This window comes from Calliphora vicina, chromosome 5 (assembly GCF_958450345.1).
Source record: "Calliphora vicina chromosome 5, idCalVici1.1, whole genome shotgun sequence".
Taxonomy (NCBI): Eukaryota; Metazoa; Arthropoda; class Insecta; order Diptera; family Calliphoridae; genus Calliphora; species Calliphora vicina.
The window spans coordinates 7,508,422-7,533,728 of NC_088784.1; the positions used below are offsets into that span (position 1 = coordinate 7,508,422).

A 25,307-nucleotide genomic window follows, 5' to 3' on the forward strand; every position below is an offset into this window, starting at 1 on the left:
ATCATCACTTGTAGAATATCCTGAATGCTCTGGCCCACTCTGACAAAGGATATGACCAGGAATCATTTTCTCTTGTTAGGAATTCGATAAGGCTTCGATAAGGTATAATTACTAGGCACTGAATTGGTTATCCAATAGTTACCCAGTAGAAGTTGTATAGATGTGGAGGAGGAAGAATCAGTACAACAACTTATATGTGACTGCCGGGCCTTACGATATCGTAGACTATCACATCTTGGTACAGCTCTTTTTGTCCCTGAACTTAACTCTTGCGCAAAGGGATATTCACACTCCCTTGATGACGAATTTGATAGATAAATGGACATTGAAGGAGAAGGAACTCAGGTAGCCAAATATTATCTCTTGTAGAATATCCAGAATGTTCAGGCCCTTCGCTAAAGGATGGGATCCGGAACTTATGGGTTACCCACGTTAAAGCTATTGTAAAATTTGTTTAGATAAGGATAAGAAAGAATCAGTACAACACATTTTATGTCACTGCACGGCCTTACTATTACATCTTGGTAGAGCTGTCTTTCATGATCTGGAGTGTTTCAGAGATGTGTCTGGACTGTAACAGAGCGGCCTGGACTGTCTCAGAGATGCATTCACTGGCATAACTAAAACAACATCACGTCGAATTAATATGGGTTTCAGGTCATGTGTCAACCAACGAGTCGTCCCTGATACTCATACTCCCTTGGTGACCGTATCGAATTTGTTAGATAAATGTGTATTGAAAGAGACGGTGATCAAATATCATCACTTGTAAAATATCCATATTGCTCTTGCCCACTCTGACAAAGGATATGGCGACCGGATAGACTAAACGGTAGTGTGCTGGACTATCAATCCGGGAGTTGCGGGTCCCATTCCCGTCAGAAACTCGGGTTGTATATGCAGACAAGCAAAACGCTTCTCAGTTTGTGTTTGTTTAAAAAAAAGGACCAGGTATCGTTTGTGTCTTGGTAGGAATTCGAGGCTTCTTACGGGTAAAATTGCTGGGTACTACACGATTGGTCACATGTTGGAACGTATGGTTTACCCACGTTGTAGCTATTGTAGACCATTACATCTTGGTGGAGCTCTTTTTCATGATCTGAACTGTATCTGAGATGTATCACTAATAAATCTAATCAAATTTATTAGATTTACCGGTTGGTTCGCAAGGGGACCACAGCAGTCACATAGTCATCAGAATTAGGTAGGGAAATCATTCTGTTTTCATGTATTATTTTCAGCATATGACAAAAAAATTTGTTTTAAGGATATCACCATGGGCCACAAGGCCTCCGAGTGAACTCGCTAAATTACGAGCAACCCACATAACCTAACCTAGCAGCAGTTTAATAATGTCTAACTTTTAACTTGATATTTATTAGACCTTTTAAATTAGCATTTAAGTGTTAGTGTAGCCAGCTTTACAAAAATTCAATATAATTCTCATTTAGTTAAGAGTATTTAAAGCATAAGTATTGTAATATTAATTATTTCACAAGAATTGTTTAAGGAAATTCTAAGAACATTTTTAAAATGCAAATTTTTGATCAATATTGATTTTTTTCGCCTCAAACTCTAATCTATTTTTTAGTTTTAAAAACATTTTTATTAAAGTTTTTTTTTGTATTTTTTTTTTTGCAAATCACTTTTTGAAAGAAACATACAAAGGGAATAAATTAATTAAAAAAACAAAATTGTTAAACTCATTTCTTTAAACGTACAAAGAAATAAAAAAAAAACTTTATTGAAATCAGATTTATGGCACGACATTTACAATAACAACAACGTCAAACATAAATTCGTGTGAGAACATGGTTAAAACCAAAATTTTAACACAAAATACAGCCAAACTGGCAAAAACTCTTAAAAAAAGAAGGTGACGCATGCGCAAGATATTATTAGCATGACTTTTAGCAACATGACTTTCAAGACAAAACGAAGAAGCAGAAGGAAAGAAAATCGAACAACAAAAAATAGTATTAATAAATTTTATATTAAGATCGCGTGCAAAATTTTTGATTATTAAATGCAAATCAGAAATTAAGACAAATGTGTTAAAAACTGGCAATTAAAATAAAATAAAATAAAAAAATTTACATAAATAAAATAAAGAAACAAAAAAAAAAACATACAGCAACTAAAAGGATCTAAGCCAAATGTTAGCAGGAAATTTTTAACAAATGTTTAGGTATAAACCAAAAATATTTATAAAACAAGTTGTTAAAATTTGAAATTATGATTTATTTGCTTTAATTTATATAAATAATAAATATTTTGTTAAGTGTTAATAGCCATTAAAGAATTTCTTTAAAAAATTTTAACAAATTTACACCAAATTCTTTTAGTTTTGATTTATATTTTAAACCAGCAAATTAAAACCCCTTCCAAATTTATCTTACATTAAATTGACCTTGATTTATTAATCTTTGGCTAAAATTAAATTTATAGTTTTAATCTCCAAATTTATTGTTTACAAGCAGTTACATGGCCAGAGAGAGAAAAAACCACACCCCAAACAAATATTTGTAAACAAATGGGTTTTTTTTTAAATAAAATTATTTTTTAATTTAAATTATAAAAAAAATAAACACAAAATTATGTATGACTAAACTATTTGTGTTAAATATATATTTTTTTGTTTCTCCTGTGGCCAAACAACAATCACCTAAAGCAGGCATTAATTACAACAATTAATTTCGCACAATAATACAAAAATGTTCAATCGCACTTTTAAACACACACACTGTCTCAACTACATACATACATATTTACCCATACATATGTATATGTACATAATAAAAACATTAATTTTGTCTCTAAAACTTTAAGCATTTTTTAACACGAGAAACAAACAATTCAAAAAAAATATAAATCTAAATAGTAAAACTAAACAAACTTACTCTATGTTGCAATTATGCAATGACCATTAAAATTACAACAAAATACTTAAAACCACTATATATACAACAAAAACTATATAATTATTAAAAATAAATTTTGCGAAAAAAAAAATATAATAATAATTCGTGGAAAAACACAACAAATTTATGAAAATTTGCAATTAATGCAAATTACGTGCAACCATTTTTTCTAAAATAAAAAAAATCATAGACTCTCTAACTTTAAGTTTTGTAAGGCTAGTTGGAACTTTTTAAAGAAACATGACAGAATACCCATTACTTTACTCATCATAATACTTATGTAACCACTACTTACTCTTTGGATTATCTAGAACTAGTTTGGTAATGTTACAATTATTATCTTATATATATGGACTTATTCTTTACTTATCAACATACTTATTTGACTACTACTTACTTTTTGTATTACCTAGAACTAGTTTAGTAATGTTAAGCTTGTTATGTGATATAAAAGGGCTTATTCTTTAGACATTCTCATTATAATATTCGATTATTACTTTTCACACCTCCACGACAAAATGATACTTTTATGAAGATTTCGAGTGAAGCCAAATATCTTTGAGAAATTATGGACTCTAAGCTCTCGTGGAACGGCAATGCTGAATGTCGAATGAGAAAGGCATTATACGCCTTTTATATCTGTAACAAAACCTTTGGGAAGACTTTAATGAGAAAGGCATTATACGCCTTTTATATCTGTAACACAACCTTTGGGAAGAGACGAGATCTTAAGTCTTTGCGGTTTAGTGGTCACTTTACTAACCACCTTTTCTATAAACTTTAAAACATAGTCTATTGACATCTATTGGCATTTTGCTAAACAATTAAATTTTTTAAAGTCATCGTTTATGGTTTTTGCAAAACTTTGCCGCCAGGGTACTCTGGTTATATTAATATATTAATTTGAAAATAAATATAGTGTTTATTGTTCATCGAATTTAGTATTACTTTGCTATTTCGTTTGTTTAGTCAGAATAATTTATACGCTACGAAAATGCCAACCATAGATGGTGGTTAATAAACTAACCACCCCATGTCACAAAATACCTTAGAATGGGGTGGTTTAAACTCACCTTTCTATTCTAAACAAGTTGGAAATAATAGTCTGTCTTGCAGTTACTGGCTCTATGAATTCCAATCCTCAGGCCAGTCTAGAGACGATGCTAAATATATCCCCCCTTGATATATCAAATAAATATCTGCTAAGTCTGTTCTACGTCTCAAAGAGTCAGGCGGACTGAAGCATGATCGTATTGTTCATGATCGAAGCATGATCGTATTCGATTATTACTTTAAAGATGTTAAGTTCACGTTTGAAGCCTAATATCCGGTTTGCTGAGAGGTTAAACAGTTTCGTACTGTAACTCAAAGAATCTACACAGTCACATCACAGCATGATCGAGAGAGTTGTGATGATATCTAAGATCACAATGTCCTGCAATCAATTCCAAAGTTATCCTAAGATCGCCCTTATAGTCTGATAATAGCTTTTGGGATTTCTCCTTTTATCTGTCTGAACCCTAGTAGCTAAACAAAAACTCCGGCTCAACCATGGAACTGGTATTTGCCGTAGCATATCCATAGGTATTGCCAAAGAAAGGTTGTGGTCCCACTAATAGTTAAAAACAAGTAAGAAAACTATATTCGGCTGTGCCGAATATTATATACCCTTCACCAAATCATACTTTAAAATATTTATTTTAAATATTTTTAGATAAACAAAATTTAAAAAAAAATCTTTTTTCAAATTTTTTTTTTAATTTTTTTCAATATTTTTTTTTAAAAAAAAAATTTTTCGTCATACAAAATTTTTTTGGTGAAAAAAAAAATCAGCTAAAATATATTTTTCCCGATTTTGACCCACGTAGGTCCAATCGGTCATTGCAATGCACTTTGAAATATTTATCATTAGATATCTTACTTTAAAATACTAATTTTAAATATTTTTAGATAAACAAAATTTAAAAAAAATTCTTTTTTTTATTTTTTTTTTCAATATTTTAAAAAAAAAAATTTTGTATGACAAACAATTTTTTTGGTGAAAACAAAAATACGTCTAAAAAATATTTTTTCCGATTTTGACCCATTGTAGGTCCCTGGGTCGTTGCAATGAACATTGAAATATCTATCATTAGATATCCATATTGTCTATATTAATGACTTAGTAATTCAGATATAGATAAAAAATAGGCTTAATATCGAGGTTGTCCCGGGTTTTTCCTTATATCTCAGTCATTTGTGGGCCGATTTTCTTGATTTTTATAGCAACCAAGCCGAGAGAATTCCCGATATATTCATGTATCAATCATGTTTGTGAGTTATCTGGGTGCTACGGAAAGTTGATTTAACATACAGACGGACAGATGGACAAAATAAATTTCATATTCAGACTTTTTTTTAGGATTTAGACCCCAAACTCTACCAAAGTCTGGATATATGTATGACGATTCCAGTTAAGGATATTGTCAATAATAATTCCGAGATATTTAACCTATCTAGAGAACTCAATGATCGATCTATTCCAGATCAGATCAGCATGTCAAAGAGATTTGGGTATTTTAATTGGCTCTCTAAATTCAAATTTGTATACCTGGTTGGACTATCGATTTGTCTGTTCTTCGATCTAAAGCTTTCCTTCCTACATGTACTACAAACATAGTCTGAAATCCTTATGTGAGGTTACGAGCTGTCATCCAATGATTGTCGATTTTGAACTTATTTGATCAAAAGCTGGACGGACACAAGCTCTGGTATTCTAAAGTTTTGTGCTCCTTCCCACATGTACTACCGACTTCAATGGTGAGGACCAGTGAGGACTTATTAGCTTGGTCTGCTCAAATTCAGGGCGATATTTGTTATATCTTTATCGGGTTATCCTTATAGTATTTCAGTTCATTATGTGCTCATTCCATTAAATCGTTTTTGAAATTCTGTTAAGGTTTGGCATTATTAAGGTTGACTGTATTGTTGGACCAGCCTTGAAGCCCGCCAGCCTTGCAATCCCTATAGTTACATGGTGGCATGAGACACAAATGATCTCTAAGTTCTAGTATGCATTTATTTCCTTTTCATATTCTACTCCATTTCCAATTGTATTTCAGAAATTTTCAATTATATTTCAGAATTTTCCATTTGTATTTCAAAAAATTCAAAAAGAAATACCAAGGAAAATTTCTGAAATACAAATACATAGATAAAAAATAGAATAAAAATTTCTGAAAAACAATTGTAAGTTTACTAGTTTTGTTTATTATTATAATCCTTTTGTTTCAGAAGTAATGACTTAATAAATGACAAGTATGAGGCTGTCAATGCAAAAGTGGTGTAACCCCAAATTATTTATATTCAACTTACACCACTTTTGCGCTGATGGCCTCATATGTAGCTTGGGTAGTTGCTTCGACAGAGAAAAACATGTTGATAATCCAATGATTTGATTGTATAGATAGATTTTTTTCGGATCTGGCAACATATAGTAAGTTGGTAAATATGAATTCAATCGTAATTCCTCTCTACCAACTGAAGTTGGTAAAGATGAATTCAATCGTAATTCCTCTCTACCAACTGAACTACGATTGAATTCATCTTTACCAACTGACAATAGCCAAATATTTGTTTTAGAATCTAACTGGAAAATTCGATAATGAAAACTGAATCATTCGATTGTCAACATACTAGGTTCTCACAACAAAACAATTGTCTCGATGTATAAGTAATTTATTGCATATCTACAGTGTGCCAACCTAATGACTTGTTTGATACAAAGACCCTCTAAAAATCTTGGATTAGTATCTTTAAACCAAAATTTCCTGCTGGGCCTATAATCATTTAAATCTAACAGTGTGTAAGAGAGACAATTAAATTATGACATAAGTAGGCAACATAGATTTTTATATATACGAGCACATACATACATATAACATTTTTTTATTTTTCAATTTCTGTTAAACATAAATTTTAACGGCTTTTGCTTAATGTTATATGTGCAGTGCATTGCAGTACAAATTTCTGTCTGCAAGCTATTATGACTGCTTATAATTCTCTCCTTTATTGGGTTGTGGCCTGTCTGTGCTGCAAGCCAAACTCTGTAAGCCTGTATGTATGGCTTTAAAATGAGGTTGTGGCACAGCACATTAGAAAAAACAAAAACAACTAACAAAATTATGTGCGTAAATTTGAAAGTTTTATTGAAAATTGTGGAAATTTGCATTAAAAATTAATGCTTAAAAGCTGGTTGTAAGAAAGACAATGGTTATTTCAAGGTAATAAACATGAAAGACATAAACATTAATTTTTGTTGTTGAAGAACTGTTTAAAGAAATATGATAAATCTTAATTTAGAACTTAGCAATATGTTGCTGAAAGAATTATTTTTATTATGGCAATATCATTTCTATTATTATACAAATGTTGCTGCTAAAAATCTAAAAGTATATTTCATTTTCTTAAAAACATCTTGCTTAAAACCGTTTATGTTCTTTGTATTATATTTATGACAAAATAAATTCTTTTATTCTAAACATATTGCAGCTTAAAATATGTAATTTTAAGGATTTTGTTATATATTTAATAGATTTGTTTCTATGCAACATGTTGATAACTTGTTTGTGGTTACAAGACATACCTTGGTAAAGAAATAATTAAAGATTAGTGTAGAAAATGCGTCAGCAACATGTTGCTTTAACTTAACATGTTGTTTATAACTTAGATAAATAGGTTGTGGTTACAAGATATACTTTCGTAAAGAAATAATCAAATAGTAGAAAATGTATCAGCAACATGTTGCTAAGTAATTTTGAATTGATTTTTTTTGTGATTTTTTTTGTGATTCAGCATAATTTTTCGTGTATAAATTAAGTTACAATACAATTTAAATTTATTTTTCTTAATAGAAACATGTTGCTAAAGTTAAAAAACATGTTGCAAATGTTCAAAAGTTATTGAAATTATTAGATATATCTAAAAATGTATTGGAAAGAAAAAAGATCATAGATTAATGTTGAAAATGTATCAGCAACATGTTGCTAAGCTTTTTCCATTTTTTTGATGTAGTATTTTTTTGATATATATTTTTGGAATATTTCGTAATATGAAGCTATAGCAACATGTTGCATAAAAATATTTTTCAGCATTGTTTTATTAACTATTATGATATAGTAACAGTAATTTTAGAATATTTCGGAATATAAAGCATAGTAACATGTTACCTAGAAATATTTACCAGCAACATGTTGCTAAGCTTCGTTTTTTTTAATTTTTGTGATATAGTAACAGTAGTTTTAGAATATTTCATAATACGATGCTATAGAAACGTGTTGCATAAACAAATTTATCGGCAACATGTTGCTAAGCATTGTGCTTGTAATTTCTGTGATGTAGTAACAGTATTTTTGGAATATTTCATAATATGAAGCTGTAGCAACTTATTGGATAAAAAAATTTATGTGCAACATGTTGCTAAGCTTTGTTTTATTAAGTATTGTAATAAGTAACAGTATTTTAAGAATATTTCGTAATATGAAGTTATAAAAACATATTGCATAAAAATATTTATTTGCAACATGTTGCTAAGCTTTGTTTTTTTTAATATTTACGATATGGTAATAGTATTTTTTGAATATTTCGAAATATTAAGCTATAGCAACATGTTGGATAAAAATATTTACCAGCAACATGTTGCTACGCCTTTTTTTTAATTTTTGTCATATAGTAACAGTAGTTTTAGAATATTTCGTAATATTGATCTATAGCAACTTGTTTCATAAAAAAAATTTATCACCAACATGTTGCTAAGCTTTGTTTTATTTAATTTTTGTAATGTAGTAACAGTATTTTTGGAATATTTCATTATATGATGCTATATCAACTTGTTGGATAAAAAAAATTGATCTGCAACATGTTGCTAAGCTTTGTTTTATTAATTATTGTGATATAGTAACAGTATTTTTAGAATATTTCGTAATATGAAGTTATAGCAACATGTTGCATAAAAATATTTATCTGCAACATGTTGCTAAGATTTGCTTTTTTTAATATTTGCGATATAGTAACAGTATTTTTTGAATATTTCGTAATATGAAGTTATAGCAACATGTTGCATAAAAAATTTTGTCAGCTACATATTGCTAAGCTTGGTTTTTTTAATTGTTGTCTATAGTAACAGTAGTTTTCGAATAGTTCGTAATATGAAGTTAAGGCAACATGTTGCATAAACAAATGTTACAGCAACGTGTTGCTAAGCATTTTTTCATTAAATTTTTTTGTTGCAGTAACAGTATTTTTGCAATATTTGACAATATGATGCTATAGCAAATAGTTGGATAAAAAAATTTATCAACATGTTGCTAAGCTTTGGTTTTTTTTAATTTTTTGGGTTAGTAAAAATATTTATGGAATATTTCATAATATGAAGCTATAGCAACATGTTGCATTGATATTTATCAACATTTCTCGTGGCATTTTCTAAATGTCAAAATGTTGCTTATTATAAAACATGTTGCTAAAAATAAGTAAATTTGTTGAATAGCAAATAATCATGAGTTAAATGTATCAGCAACATGTTGCTAATGTTATATTATACATTAAATTAGCAGCAATACAATTTAGAATGACTTTTCATTATATAGCAACATGTTGCTGACATTTCCAACCTTTCATTATCCACCTAATTTCCTTTCCCAAAGTAGGGTACTTACAATTTAACTATTTGTCTTTGGTTTAATTTAACAATCTCTATAATCACACCTTTAAATTTTAATTTGAAATATGTATGCATGAAAGAAAAATAGTTTTTTAATAATTTTTACACACTCAACTTGTTAAACAAAATTACCACCAACATTTACCACTTTAAAACTTATTAAAGTCTGCTCAGGTTTTAGTTTTTTTTGTTATTACTTTAACACTAATTTAAAAAATATTTTTATTGTGAGCAAAATAAAACTATATGAGGTGTAAAGAGAGAAGTTAATTTTAATTTCGAATGATTATACTATTTTTGCATTTAAACGCCTTTAAGTAACTGCTCCCCCTCGCTGGTAAATGTGTTGCTTTTATGTTGTTGACTAAACACTACAATATTTTTTTTTGTATTTTTTTTTTTAAATAATGCAAAATATACCTCATTATGTCATTTAACTTTACAGTGTTTTGCAGTTAATGTAAAATTTATATATGTGTTCATATAGACAGCTGCAGTATGAGGAGATTTATGGGGGTAATGAAAAGTTTTTGGGCTAGACAGAAAAATGCTGAGTAAAACTTGCAGAATTACCGCAAATTGAAAAAGTTTCTCCAAAATTTATCTAAACCCCTAATATTTCTTATACTCAGCTTTTAACTATCATTTATACAACACAATTTTTGTCTTTTAATATAAATCCATGACTAAGTCATATACAAAATATGTTTCCATACATACATCTATGACTTTATCTCTGTCATATGGTAAAAATAGTTATATATATTTGCAAATATGTTTAAATGTATCTGCAGCAATTGGGTGTTATATTTCAATATTTTTTGTTATACATTTATGATCTGCAGCTAGTTGTTTAAGCTCCTATTTATTATTCCTTGTTTGAAAATCAAAATTGCAAAGAAAAAAAAACTTATAATTTTAGCATTAAAATCGTTTAGGTTTTAATCAAGCTTAATGTGTTAAAGGTATTTGTTTATAAGACTTTATTTAGTTAATAGCAATTTGTCTTTAGAGAAAAATATGGAAATATTATTTTAATAATTTGATATGAATTATTTTGGTTACATATTCTGTATGTTTGCTTAAATTTAAAAGACAGCTACATGTTATGTTAAAGAGATATGCTGTAGATTTTAACAAATATGCTTAAATTGGTTGTTATTGTGATTAGTATGAGATTTTTGATATTGGAAACATTTTTTAGATAGGAAACATTTCAAAATCTTTGGATACATGTTGCTAATATATGGATTTATGATCATTTAAAAAGGGTAAAGCTTTAAATATTCAAACAAATCTAAATCTAAAGACAAATATTCATTGACATTTTGGCTACAAATTCGATTGTCATGACGAAACTGTTACATCACAACTCTCCTATGGGGGGCTTCAAAGTCTAGATTATTTTTTATACCCTTCACCTTCGTGAGAAGGGTATAATAAATTTGTCATTCCGTTTGTAATTTCCACAATATAATAAAGAGTCCATTAAGCCATGTCCGTCTGTCTGTCCGTCTGTTTGTTGAATCAATTTTCTGAAGACCCCAGAAATCTTCGAAATTCGAATCTTCAATAATTCTGTCACACTTGCTTTCGAGAAGTTTCCTATCAGCAAAATCGGTCCACAAATGGCTGAGATATAAGGAAAAAACCAGGACAACCAAGATTTTTGACCTATTTATTACCCATATCTGGATTACTAAATCATTATTATAGACAATATGGATATCTAATAATAGATATTTCAAAGACCTGTGCAACGACGTATATATGACCATAGTAAGTTGGACCTATAATTGGTCAAAATCGGAAAAAATATTTTTAACCCGAATTTTTTTCATATTAAAAAAAAAAAAATTTTAAAAAAAAAATTAAAAAAAAAAAATTTAAAAAACAATTTCGAAAACACAACTGGAAAAAAAATTTAAATTTTGTTTACCTAAAAATATTTAAAATTTTTATTTTAAAGTATAATTTGGTGAAGGGTATATAAGATTCGGCACAGCCGAATATAGCTCTCTTATTTGTTTTTTATACCCTTCACCTTCTTGAAAGGGTATATATGAGTTTGTCATTCCGTTTATAATTTCCACAATATAATTTTCCGACTCTCTGGATCCTTATAGATAGCGGAGTCGATTAATCCATGTCCGTCTGTTTGTTGAAATCAATTTTCTGAAGACCCCAGATATCTTCGGGATCCGAATCTTCAATAATTCTCTCAGACTAGCTTTCGAGAAGTTTCCTATCAGCAAAATCGGTCCACAAATGGCTGAGATATGAGGAAAAAAACCAGGACAACCTCGATTTTTGACCTATATCTGGATTACTAAGACATTAATATAGACAATATGGATATCTAATGATAGATACATATTTCAAAGACCTTTGCAACGACGTATATAAGACCAAAGTAAGTTGGACCTACAATGGGTCAAAATCGGAAAAAAAAAATTTTAAATTTAAAAAAAAAAAAAAATTTAAATTAAAAAAACAAAAAATTTAAAATTTAAAAAAAAATTAAAATAACAATTCAAAATAAAAAATGCAAAAAAACTACTTGGGAAAAAAATATTTTTTTAAGCCGATTTTTTTTTTCTCAAAAAAAAAATTGAAAAAACAAAAAATTTTTTTTTCAAATTTAAAAAAAAAATAAATTTTAAATTAAAAAAATAACAATTCGAAAAAAAAATCCATAAAAACTACTTGGGAAAAAAATATTTTTTTAAGCCGAATTTTTTTTTCAAATTTAAACAGAAAATTTAAATTTAAAAAACAAAAATTAAAATAACAATTCGAAAAAAGAAATGCAAAAAAACTACTTTGGAAAAAAAAAATCATTTTTTTTATTTTGAAGTATAATTTGGTGAAGGCTATATAAGATTCGGCGCAGCCGAATATAGCTCTCTTATTTGTTAAACATTTATTATTATATACAGTTCTATAATTAACTATTCTAAATACTAAGAAAGTAATACATAACATGCTATAACTGCAACATTGTTTTAAATATTATAATTACTAAATACAAAGTTTAATTAATTCATTTAATAGAAATTCGTTTGATTATATTTGTGTTAGTGCTAATTAAAGTATATTAAACCTTATTCTAATTTAATAATTATATATATGTTATTAGTTTGTATAGATAATTATTTACGCAACATTGTTTAAATCCGTAATAAGTGTAAACAGTTTTAATTATAAGTATGTGTTTGCAATTAAAGGGTTGAGTTTATTTAATATATGGGAGATTTCGTGACAAGTGATACAATTTTTGAAATCAATGTCTTCCGATAGGTATAAAATTTGCACCAAGATCGTTCGAGAACTCTCTGAGTTAGAGGGTGTCAAAATCTATTTCAAAAGTTGCTTCGTTTGGCATGAAATCCCCCATATATGAAATTATAATTTTGTTAATTAAAAGCATGCGATTTTTGTAATGATATTTATAGGGAGAGAGGAGATAGGCAGAAAATTTTTATTTTTTTTTTTTAAATTAGCTACATTTATAGAGTTAATAAGTTAGATAAACTGGCAATTTAAGTTGATGTTGTAATAAAAGGGGTCATAATCTATTATATTATTAGAATTTATTAACTCTTAATAATGAAATATCTGAGGGTTATGTAAAAATTTAAACATTTATTTATAAAATATTGTTTTATTTATAATTCGCTTAAAGCTTGTCAATTTCCTTTGAGAAGCTTCACGAAGCTTCCATACATATTGCTCATAAATTTAATGTATTTGCTTAATTTCTTTAAGTGTACTAATGTTGAAATTCTGCTTACTTTTTCACTTAAGTTTTTTTCTTCTTTTAATATATTTTATTCATTTTTTTACATATTTATTTGTCTTAATATTCTTTGATTAATTTAACCCTGATTTCTTATTATTACTTATTTATTTATTTGTTCATTTCACTCTAAATTAATTCATAATTTGTCTTTTTTATTATTACAAACACTAGCATAGTTGTCATATACCCAGCAGTTTTACAAGTGGTTAATGTCTCCCTTATAGGAAGTAATTTTCACTAGTGCCCGATCTTTTGGCTGACTCCAATTTAAGTATTTTCACATCATTTGTAGTGCAAAGGGAAGTTAATTGGTTACTTTATACATCCCAGGTAATATGGCGTGACGTCAGTTGTCACTTTAGACACTCTAAATAATCAAGGCTGATATCATTTTGAACTTTTATCTCTATATTTTAATAAGTAATTATTAGAACATGTTATTCGTAGACTATTTGGTACCGGTTATTTGACTGTCCTATTGTAACTAGTATTTGGACTGTCTCTCAGTAAATTATACGTGAGTTCCCGGAGAATGAATCAACAAGTAAGAAGAGACTATAAGACTCTCTCTTTGTAGCTGATTGAGTTGAGTACACTGACTATTTGGGGTCAATTAGATTTCGCTTAGGAGACGTACCTATTAAAAGAAATAGTTATGTAGCTAGTCAAGTAACCAGCTAGGTAACTAATAAGGTAACTGACTCTATGTAATCGGTATCTGAATTCCATATGTTGACTACTTTGAACCAGCCATCAGACAGCCTCTTTGTAATCAATGTTGTGCCAATTTAACCTCTACTTAGGACTAGAGGTGACTTAGGTAAAATCACTAGTTCGGTTAAGTCTCTGAGAACTGCTGGGTACATTCTCTTATACATACTTACAGAGTAACTGTGTGTGAAAGTCTGTGATTGTATTTGTTATTAATTGATTTGTACTTTATTATTCGTTAAATATCTGTTGATCATCATCAACATTATTATTTATTAAGTGGTGATTTTTTGTACTTTTGAGGTTACTTTTTTCTTTTCTCATTCTTTCTTTTCGTCTCTAAATATTTTCAATGAGTTATAATTTAAATTCATTTAAATAATTTGTGATTTATAAAAAAAAATTAAGTAAGAAGAAATGATTTTGTTCGTTTTGTAATGATCACATGTATGTATTTATTATGCATTTAAAAAGTTCATTGCAAAGATATTTAACCTTTTAATTAGAATATAATAAGCTGTTTGGAGAGATATGGTACATTTTGTATATTTTATAATAAATTTAAATGCATGATGGATTTTTTTTTAATAGTAAATAGTTTAATATTGGAAACATATTTAAATTAAAATAATTTGAAAAAAAAGTATGGAATGAAATAATTGATAAGTTAGGTTTTTACGAAAACAAACCAAACTTTTTGAACAGGGGACAACACCTAGTCATGCAGTGCATTGTGTTGGGTCTTAATGAAATTATCATTCAAAAGGAAATGCCTAAGTTTATGTTTCGGTTCATAATAAAGATCAAGCGATACTAGGCTTGTTATTAAATAAAATAACTTTTATATTTCTTTTTGAACCCATAGCAAACTCTATTATAGAACAGTCTTAATTTCTCTAAGGTTTTTATGACATTGATTACATTTAATGTATACTAATAATTTAACCTTGCTTTAGTTCAATAACACATTAAATATAATATTCTATAAGTAGTTTGTAATCAATTTTATTTAATCATTAAGTACACATAAAATAAGTAAAACAATTTTATATTATTTTTATTTCAATTAAGTTTTCAACTTTGATATTTTGTATTAATTGTGTTCATATAATAATGATTAAGCGTTATTCATTTATTTAAATCTAAAAAACTAATAATAGACAATTTAAAACAGGTACTACAACACTCAAAGGTTCGAAAGTATTAATTCTTAATGCCAAAATCAAATTAATTTGTATCTCTTAATCTTTGCATTAGTCAATTCATTACGCATAAATTCATAGGCCTAATTCCATTGTACTTCAACTGTGTTGAATTCATTGCTTAGAGATTTATTTATTTACAAAATTAATTCAAATTTTCTTTAATTCAAATCCATTACAAAATGGCTTTTCAAACGTATTGAATCAGTGAAATTTTCTTTAATTCACATCTGTTCCAAAAAGGTTTAACTCAATTGGTTTCAATTCATTTTGAAATTGACTAAACGCAAATGAAAAGCCATGCCGTTAATGAATTCTTTATGAATAAATTCATAGGCCTAATTTCTCTGTACTTCAAATGTATTGAATTCATTGCTTTGAGATTTCATTCTTTACAGAAATAATTCCTTATTGAATTATTCAAATTTTCACAGTTAATTCCTTAAGAAATTATTCAAATTTTATTTATTTCAAATCCATTATATGGCTTTAAAGGCTTTACAAGTGTATTGAAGGATTAAATATATTACAAAAAAGCTTAACTCGGTTTGTTTCAATTGATTTTGCAATTGATTAAAAGCAAAGCAAAAGCTTGAGTTCTTTACGAATAAATTCATAGGCCTAATTCATCTGTACTTCAAATGTATTGAATTCATTCCTTTAAAATTTCATTCTTTACAGAGTTAATTCCTTATTGAATTATTCAAATTTTCTTTAATTCAAATCCATTACTAAATGTCCTTAAAAAAGTATTAAATGATTAAATTTTTCTTCAATTCAAATCTATTACAAAAAGGCTTAACTCAAATTGTTTCAATTCATTTGGTAATTGATTAAAAGCAAAACAAAATAGAATGAATTAATAAAAATTTAATCATTCAAAGGTTGAGTGAATTTTGTAATGAATTAGTTCAATGATGAATGAATTCTATTTAAATAAAAGCCATTGAATGAAGCAAACAAATTAGATGTTGTTAGTTAGAGATTTTGAAGGGTACAAATCTGTCATTTATTCTCACTTAGTTTTTGAACATTCTAGTGTAAACAACAAAGTTTTTTTTGATTCGAAAATGTCGAATTTTGTGCCAACAAAACGCCATATGCGGGAAGTTTAGCTTTACTTCTTTAATTAGGATGTGGTGAATGTGTTCCGACGTGCTAGAGATGGTTTGTGCTGTTCAGAAATGGTGATTTTGACACGGAAGACAAAGATCGCCCAGGCCAGCCAAAAAAGTTTGAATTCGAAGAACTAATGGATTTACTCCATGATGATTACACTCTGCTACAAAATGACACATTTTGTCAGAACTTGAAAAGCGACCTAATGGCCTAGGTGAGGACATACTGAAACCGTTTTCAATGATTTTGAAACACCCTCAAAATTTTGAGATATTTTGAAAATACTGTTTTAGGTTAGGTCGTAGTACTTTAGTACCTCTAACTCACACATTTTTAGACCGATTTCAAAATTTTAAACAATTGTGGATAGACAAAGAATTAAGCTTTCATAAAATGTATGCATGTATGGAAAAAATTTAGTAAGTTTTTATTAAAAGTTTCGCTTTATTTTTTATTTTCTTAATAATTTTTCAAATTCAACAATAGTTATTTTAATTATAAAAATCTATTCTTTTTTGCACAGTGTTTTAAAGACAACTTTATATGGGAAAAAATGAGATATTACTTGTTAAAATCGTATTATATTTGAAAAAGATATTAAACTGTTTTGAAAAAAGTTCGAAAATATTTCAATATTTTACAAATATTTTTTTTTCTACAGTTTTTTGTTTTTTTTTATTCATATGCGCTGGGGGAGAAAATACTAAAAATGGTGTTAATTAAAAGTTTGATTGAGTAATTGAAACCATGTTTTGTTAAGAACTAAATTTCCTATATATGTTGGTATAAAGTTTTATAAGCTTCCATATCAAAATAAGCAATGAAAAGCGACTAAAATCAAAAAAGTTGATAAATTTTGTTTTTCTTTTAGATATTCTTAAGAAAAACAATACTTATAACTTACAAATGTATAAAAAACTGCACGTAATTTTAAAGCGTAATCAGTTTTCTTTCCAAACCCGTTAACTAATTTAAAGTCGGACGAAAACTGACTGAGTTACAGATCGATAAGTTGACGAACATCACTGAAAACGGTTTTTTCAGAATAACTTCTGAATTTGAGGGTGTTTTTGAAATTTTTTGACACAATTTGTAATGTACTCATCAAGCCCTATAACCCACGCTAGGTCGTTTTCCAAGTTTTTTTTCCATCGTAGCACCGTGTTATTGTCAAACTCAACAAGATCATGCAAAATCATTGGGAGCTATTCCATCAGCAATTTCAAAACGTTTTCGAGCAGCAGGATTTATCCAAAAACAGGTAAATTCGGTACCATAAGAATTGATGCTGAGAGACCTTAAAAAAAAGATTTTGCATGTATGAAATTCTGTTTGAATGCTATAAAAGAAAATCGTTTTGCACCGAATCATTATTTACGATGAAAAATAGATCCATTACGATAACCCGAAGCTTAAGAGATCGTATGTGAAGCTCGGCCAACCAGCCGAATCGACACCTAAGCCAAATATCCATGGCGCTAAGGTAATTCTCTGTATTTGGTGGGATCAAAAGGGTCCTAACAATTTGAGCTGCTCAAAACTGACCAGACCATCATAGGGAACCTGTATCGAACACAACTGAGGCGAGCATTGGCCGAAAAACGTCCAGAATAAAAACCGTAATATTCCATAATGACAATGCTCGGCCACATGTTGCACTACCTGTTAAAAGGTATTTAGAATGAAGTGGATGTGAAGTTTTATCACACCCGCTTTATAGTCCAAACCGTGCCCTGTGCGACTACAATTTGTTTCGATCGATGCAGATCGCTCTCTCTGGGATACGCTTCACTTTGGAACAGAGTATCCGATATTGGCGTGATTCGTTATTGGCCTCAAAATATGAGCAGTTTTTTTGCTTCGGATATGAAGCATTAAGATGGGAATGAATTCTATTTAAATAAAAACCTTTGAATAAAGCCAAATATGTAATTAGATGTTGCGAATGAATGGCTAAATTTTTTTAAATCCGAATTAAGATTTTAATGAATTAAGCTCATATTGATTTAATTAATTTGAAGCTCTGATCACATTAATAAATATAATTTCTATAATGATACATAGTTATAATTAAAATGTTATAGAATGTAAATTAAAATACAGTGCACTCTCGATAATATCAACTAATTAAAACAGGGCCAGTTCACTTTTGCAAGATTGTTCATATTTGCAAATGAAATTTAATTCCCAACTACAGCTAGAGAAATGCCCAAATTATTATGCCACTACCCTATTGATTTAGATTTCAACTCTGTGTAGATATATAAAATACGTTAAAAAACAAAAATAAGCTGTTCATATTTTAAAGCTCTTGCACACTAAGTTCATATTTTAGTGTAGCCAATGAAAGTAAAAAGTGTTCATATTTCGGGATGTTCATATTATCGCGAGTGCACTGTATATGTTAGAGAAAGCCGCCATGAGACCTTTAGAATATTTGTTTATAAGTTCCAAGGTGGTCTATGTATTCGAGATCGCTGAAGTATAAAAGTAACTCAAATTTGAATTAAGTAGTTCAGCGACAGCTATATTTTGCACAAACTTATATAGATATAGCTTTATTACTTTGTAAAGGATATACAATTATATTAATGATATTAAACTACTCTTTCCTTGGCTTTAAGCCAATACAAACCCTATAAAATTCACCTTATAAAGCATTTTTATTTTACTATTACTAAATTTAAATCCTTCTTTAATGATTATTATATACATATTTTCATATTGATTTAAATTTCTTAGGAATTTCGTTATTATTTATAAATTTATGGTTTTTACAAATCTAGGTTAATTTTAACTATTGTAATTTATTCATACACATATGATTTTTATAGCAATAACCATTCTTTAGCTTAAAATCCTGCTTAAACACAAATATTTAATATTCTTTAAACATACAACATTAAAATCCGTGTTTAAATTCTTTAAATACTTTAAGACATTATAAGCCTACCTTTCAAAAAAAAACAATAGCAAATGTAAGTAATAAAAAAAAACAAAATTCAAACTTGATATGTTGCCAATATCTTTTACCTGTATGTATAATGTGATATTTTAAATATTGTTTAAATAAAAATGAACAACGAACAAAAAAATATATAAAAAAAAAAATTATCGCAAAACTCATAAATAACACCATAAACGTTCATTACCGTTAAATTACATGAGGAATAACAACGAAATAAATCGAACAAATCAAATTAAACTAAAACAAATGAGACAACTGCATAAGGCCTAGACGAATGCGAGACACCCTGTGTTATCACACAATTCCAGGAAACTAATTCTGACTGTTTTCAATTCAATCGCGAGTGAATGTAATTCCAAACTCTAAAATGAATCATTTTTATTCACGACTTAAATCTTATGAAAGTATCAAGAATATTAATATGCATTTTACTGTGTGAACACATTATTAAAATTAAAGCTCGTTCGAGAGTGAATGTAATTTCAAACTCTAAAACGAATGTTTTTTATTCAGGAATTAAATTTTACGAAAGTGTACGGTTCGGTGTCATGAATATGAATTTTTCTGTATGAACACATTATTAAAATTAAAGCTCGATCAAGAGTGAATATAATTTCAAATCAAATATTTTTTAGTCGCGAATTAAATTTTGAATATTAATTTGTTTGTATTTATAAAACAAAGTGTAGGGTACACAAATAATTGTAGCCATATCAAGTTTCTATAGCAAAAAAAAAACTAACTAAAATATAACAATTTATAAGAAAGAAATTATAGTTAAAAATAAAAAAAAACTGACGCTAAATAAATACAATTTATAGGAATTTACTAAGAAACATTTAAATTTACACGCATTTTAAACGAAAATGAACTTTTAGACACAACATACATTCATACAAATCAATAAATACTATTGTATTATTTAGTAACTACAAAAAAAATATAATGTTGATTATTACTAAAGATTTACAGAAATCATAATAAAATTTATGCATAAAATAAAAACTGAAAAAAAATACTAAACGCATGAATGAAGGAGGAGTTCAGTTTTAAAGCCACAACACACACATTCCTGCAACGAAGTATTTTTACTGCATGTTTTGATAAAATTGTTTGATCCATAATAATGCAGCCAGCCAGCCAAGCCAAGACAGAAAAAAGAACAGGCCTTTTAAACAGCATTTATTGACTTAAACTTGTAAATGTTTGCCTGTCATTCAGACACCAAATGATAAGTTTTATATTTTTTTCTGTTTCTTTAATGTTGAATGTGTTTAGAATTTTTAATTAGCTATGTGTAGAGCTTCATTGTTTTAGTTTGTAGTGATTTTTGTATTTAAGTTGTAAGAATATTTAATCAAAGAAAATTGAAAGGTGTCAAACATTACTCACCTTTTGTTTGGTCCAGTTTTTGTTTTGTAACCACTTTATTAACAGCTGTACTGCATAAGCAATTTAAATGAATATAAATTGTAGTTTTTTGAGTGGTTTTTTTTTGTTTGCAGATTTAGAGAAATAGAAACTGAAAAAAATTAAAGAAATAGTTTCAAAAAAATTTTTAAATAATAAAAAAATACTAAAAATAACAATAATAATTACTTTTTAAATATTCTATAATTAAAACTTAAGTTCGAAAAACTTATTATTTTACATTTAGATAGATTTCTGAATTTCGAACTTTATTAATTTATAGTAAATCTTAAATAGTTAAGGTTTTTATGCATATTTTTAAATAAGGATTAAAAATATCGAGTTTTTTTCAATGTTCGAAAATTCGAAATTAAGTTCGAAAAATTTTTTTAACTTGCAAAATATTGCTTAAAGTCTAGGGATTTGAAATATGCCAATACTTTCTTGATTTTCTTAAGTTTTCAAGGATTTTTGAATTTCGAACTTTCAAAATTTTAAGAAAATTTAAAATAATTTCAGTTTTTCTACAGATTTATTAATAAGGAACAAGAATATGAAGCTTTTTGTACATATATTGAAAATATCAAGGTTTTTTCAATGTTCGAAAATTCAAAGTTATGATCGAAAAATTTTTGAAACTTGGAAAATATTGTTTAATGTGTAAGGATTATAAATATGACAACACTTTTTTGAATTTCTTATGTTTTCAAGGATTTTAGAATTTCGAACTTTCAAAATTTAAAGAAAACTTAAAATAATTTCAGTTTTTGTACAGATTTGTTAATGAGGATCAAGAATATAAAGCTTTTTGCAAATATTTTTAAACGATAATTAAAAATGTCGAGTTTTTTTCAATGTTCGAAAATTCGAAGTAATGTTCGAAAAATTTTTGAAACTTGGAAAATATTGTTTTAAGTCTAAGGATTTTAAATATGTTAACACTTTCTTGATTTTATTATGTTTTCAGAGATTTTAGAATTTCGAACTTTCAAAACATTGAGAAAACTTAAAATAATTTCAGTTTTTGTACAGATTTGTTAATGAGGATCAAGAATATGAAGCTTTTTGCACATATTTTTGAACGTGGATTAAAAATATCGAGTTTTTTCAATGTTCGAAAATTCGAAGTTATGTTCGAAACATTTTTGAAACTAGGAAAATATTTTTTTAAGTCTAAGGACTTTAAATATGTTAACACTTTCTTGATTTTATTATGTTTTCAGAGACTTTAGAATTTCGAACTTTAAAAATTTTAAGAAAATTTAAAACAATTTCAGTTTTTGTATAGATTTGTTAATGAGGATTAAGAATATGAAGCTTTTTGCACATATTTTTGAACGCGGGTTAAAATTATCGAGTTTTTTCAATATTCGGAAATTCGAAATTAGGTTCGAAACATTTTTGAAACTAGGAAAATATTTTTTTAAGTCTAAGGATTTTAAATGTGTCAACACTTTCTTGATTTTATTATGTTTTCAGGGATTTTAGAATTTCGAACTTTAAAATTTTTTTTTTTAAATAATTTCAGTTTTTGTACAGTTTTATTAATGAGGATTAAGAATATAAAGCTTTTTGTATATATTTTTAAACGAATATTAAAAATATAGAGTTTTTTCAATGTTCGAAAATTCGAAAAATTTTTGAAACTTGGGAAATATTGCTTAACATCTAAGGATTATAAATATGTCAACACTTTTTTAAATTTCTTATGTTTTCAGGGATTATAGAATTTCGAACTTTCAAAATTTTAAGAAAATTTAAAATAATTTCAGTTTTTGTACAGATTTGTTAATGAGAAAGCAGAATATTATTTTTTTATTGATTTCAATGATTTTAGAATTTAAAACAACTATAGATTTTTAAAAACATAAAAACATGTTGATGAAAAAACTATTTTTTTTTAAAGAAAAACCATTTAAATGAAATAAAATTTTTTCAAATGATTTTGTGTATTGTTTTACATTTTTATCTGTGTGTTTACCAAACATCCGTTTAACAAAAGATTTTCCCATAAAGCATTTCATAACATTGCTCCCAACAAACAAACAAAAAAACCCATAGCAAACGTATCACCAAATAGGAAAAAAAACAAACTTCAAGTTTTTGTTTCCCCCTTAAGAAACTAAAGACATCACATTATCACACAAGTACTCAATTAACCACCTGTTGACATGCCAACTTGTTTTTTTTTTTTTTGCAAAACTTCTCTTTTACTCTACAAAACACAGCTAAAGGAAGATTTCAAACTAGAAAAAAATCCAACCAACAACATCATTATAATAAAATCACAACCGAAAAGGAAAAAAAGTAATATTGGCAACAAAAAAAAAAACACTTAACTAAACAATTTAAACTTCACCCCTCAAGAGTCAAATAAAGCCAAGAAGAAAAAAACCCAACACTAAAAACAGAAACAGCCACAAAAGAAATTCCCTTTATGACAAACGTTTGTAGCAAGCAACACTTGCACAGCAAGTGTGGCAAAGCAAATGAAAAAATATCTTGTAGTATAAAATATTTTATTTGTTGTGGCAACATCACATCATCATGCCGAAGCAAAATGTAAAAAAATAAAAATAAATAAACACTAAAGTTTTCCCATACAACACATATCATCTATCTAGTTGATAAAGAAAATGTAATAAATAAAATCTTTCTTTTTATCGCAACGATTTTGAGTTTGAAAAGGCAGAGTTAACCAGGATTTAAAGAGACCGCTAGAAGAGGGATGAAATCAATTAGTTATTAAGTTTAGGTTTGAATTATTGTTTGCTATTGTTTATAAAGAAAATTTTGGAGTTATTGTGAAAAACTGTTTTTTGTTCGAAAATTCAAATTCGAATAAGCACATTCTTAGATTTCTTATGATTTTAGGATTTCTTGAATTTCGAACTTTTAAAAATTTTTAAAAGTTTTTTTTAAAAACTTTTAAAAGTTTTTGTTTAGATTTTTAAATGGCTATAAAAAAAATGAAAATTTTTCAATGTTCGAAAATTCGAAATATTTTTTAAATTTGAGAAATATTGGTTAAATTCTAATTTTTTGATTTTCTTATGGTTTCAGGGATTTATAATATTTCGAACTTTCAATATCAGAAGAAAATTTTTAATAATAACGTTTTTTTCTGAAGTTCGAACTTAAGTTCGAAACATTTTTGAAACCTGGGAAATATTGCCTAAAGGCTAAGGATTATAAATATGCCAACAAATTGTTGACTTCTTTATGTTTTCAAGGATTTTAAAATTTCGAACATTCAAAATTTGAAGAAAACTTTAAATATATTAGTTTTTCAAATGAGAAATATGATTTTTTTTATGTTCGAAAATTGTAACTTAAATTCCTAACTTGGGCAATGTTGCGATATAAAAATATCATATTAAGTTTCTTTCGTTTTCGAGGATTATAGAATTTCGAACTTTCAAAATTTAATAATATTTTTACAAAATTCTTAGTTATTACTCAAAAACTAAGAATTTACACAAAAACACTCTTTTTTTCTCAAAAGCACAAAACTCTGTTTTTACACAAAAACTCTTGTTTTTACACAAAAACTATGGTTTTACACATAAACTCTGGTTTTACACAAAAACTCTGGTTTTACACAAAAACTCTAGTTTTACACAAAAACTCTAGTTTTACACAAAAACTCTGTTTTTACACAAAATCTCAGTTTTTACACAAAAACTCAGTTTTACACAAAAACTCAGTTTTTACACAAAAACTCAGTTTTTACACAAAAAAATCAGTTTTTACACAAAAAAACAGTTTTTACACAAAAAATCAGTTTTTACACAAAAACTCTGTTTTTACACAAAAACTCTGTTTTTACACAAAAAATATGTTTTTACATAAAACTTACTCAAAAACTGGATTTATATACAAATTTCTAGAATTTGACTAAACATTTTTCGCTATTAACATCTAATCTCCATAAATTGGGATTTATTTTGGTATCCAGAACCTTTTCAGTTATTTGTGGCAACTCTTGGCCACAAATTCTTTTACACACAGCCATACACACAATTGTATAACCCAAAATGAAAAAAAAAATGTAAACAATTTATCAAGGTTAAACTGAAACGCATCATCATCACAGTTAGAGATGTTAAAGCTTTTTTTCCTTTCTTTCACTCTCTCTACTCAAACACACACAAACAAACAGGGATTTTTCCATCAGAGTTATACAAATTTCCAAGAGTTGTGTGAAAAAGTAAAATTTGAGAAACCAACTTCAAACATCTGTTGCCTTGCTACCATAAAAGCCAAATTTTTCTTCTTTTTTTTCTACAAAAAATTCTACTAAGGGTTTTATTTTTAGAGATTTTGTATTTTTTCTACATTTTTGTTGCTTGTTGTTGCTATTGCTTTCTTTGTAATTTTAGAAAAGATATTTTTTGTGAAATTTTATTTGTGTAGCCAAGTACGTACGTACGAGTTACTATACACAGAAGTCGAGGAAATATGTATGTATGAA

The 25,307-nt window shown here is 27.5% G+C and overlaps 1 protein-coding gene across 1 annotated transcript in view; it reads right to left on the bottom strand.

The window, feature by feature from the left end:
• pdm3 (pou domain motif 3) overlaps positions 1-25,307 on the bottom strand; it is a 245,733-nt gene that overhangs the window by 184,219 nt on the left and 36,207 nt on the right. Inside the window, exon 2 of the mRNA XM_065513296.1 lies at positions 20,816-20,945. The gene's annotated coding sequence lies outside the window, so the exon portion shown is untranslated. The remainder of the gene's footprint in view (positions 1-20,815; positions 20,946-25,307) is intronic.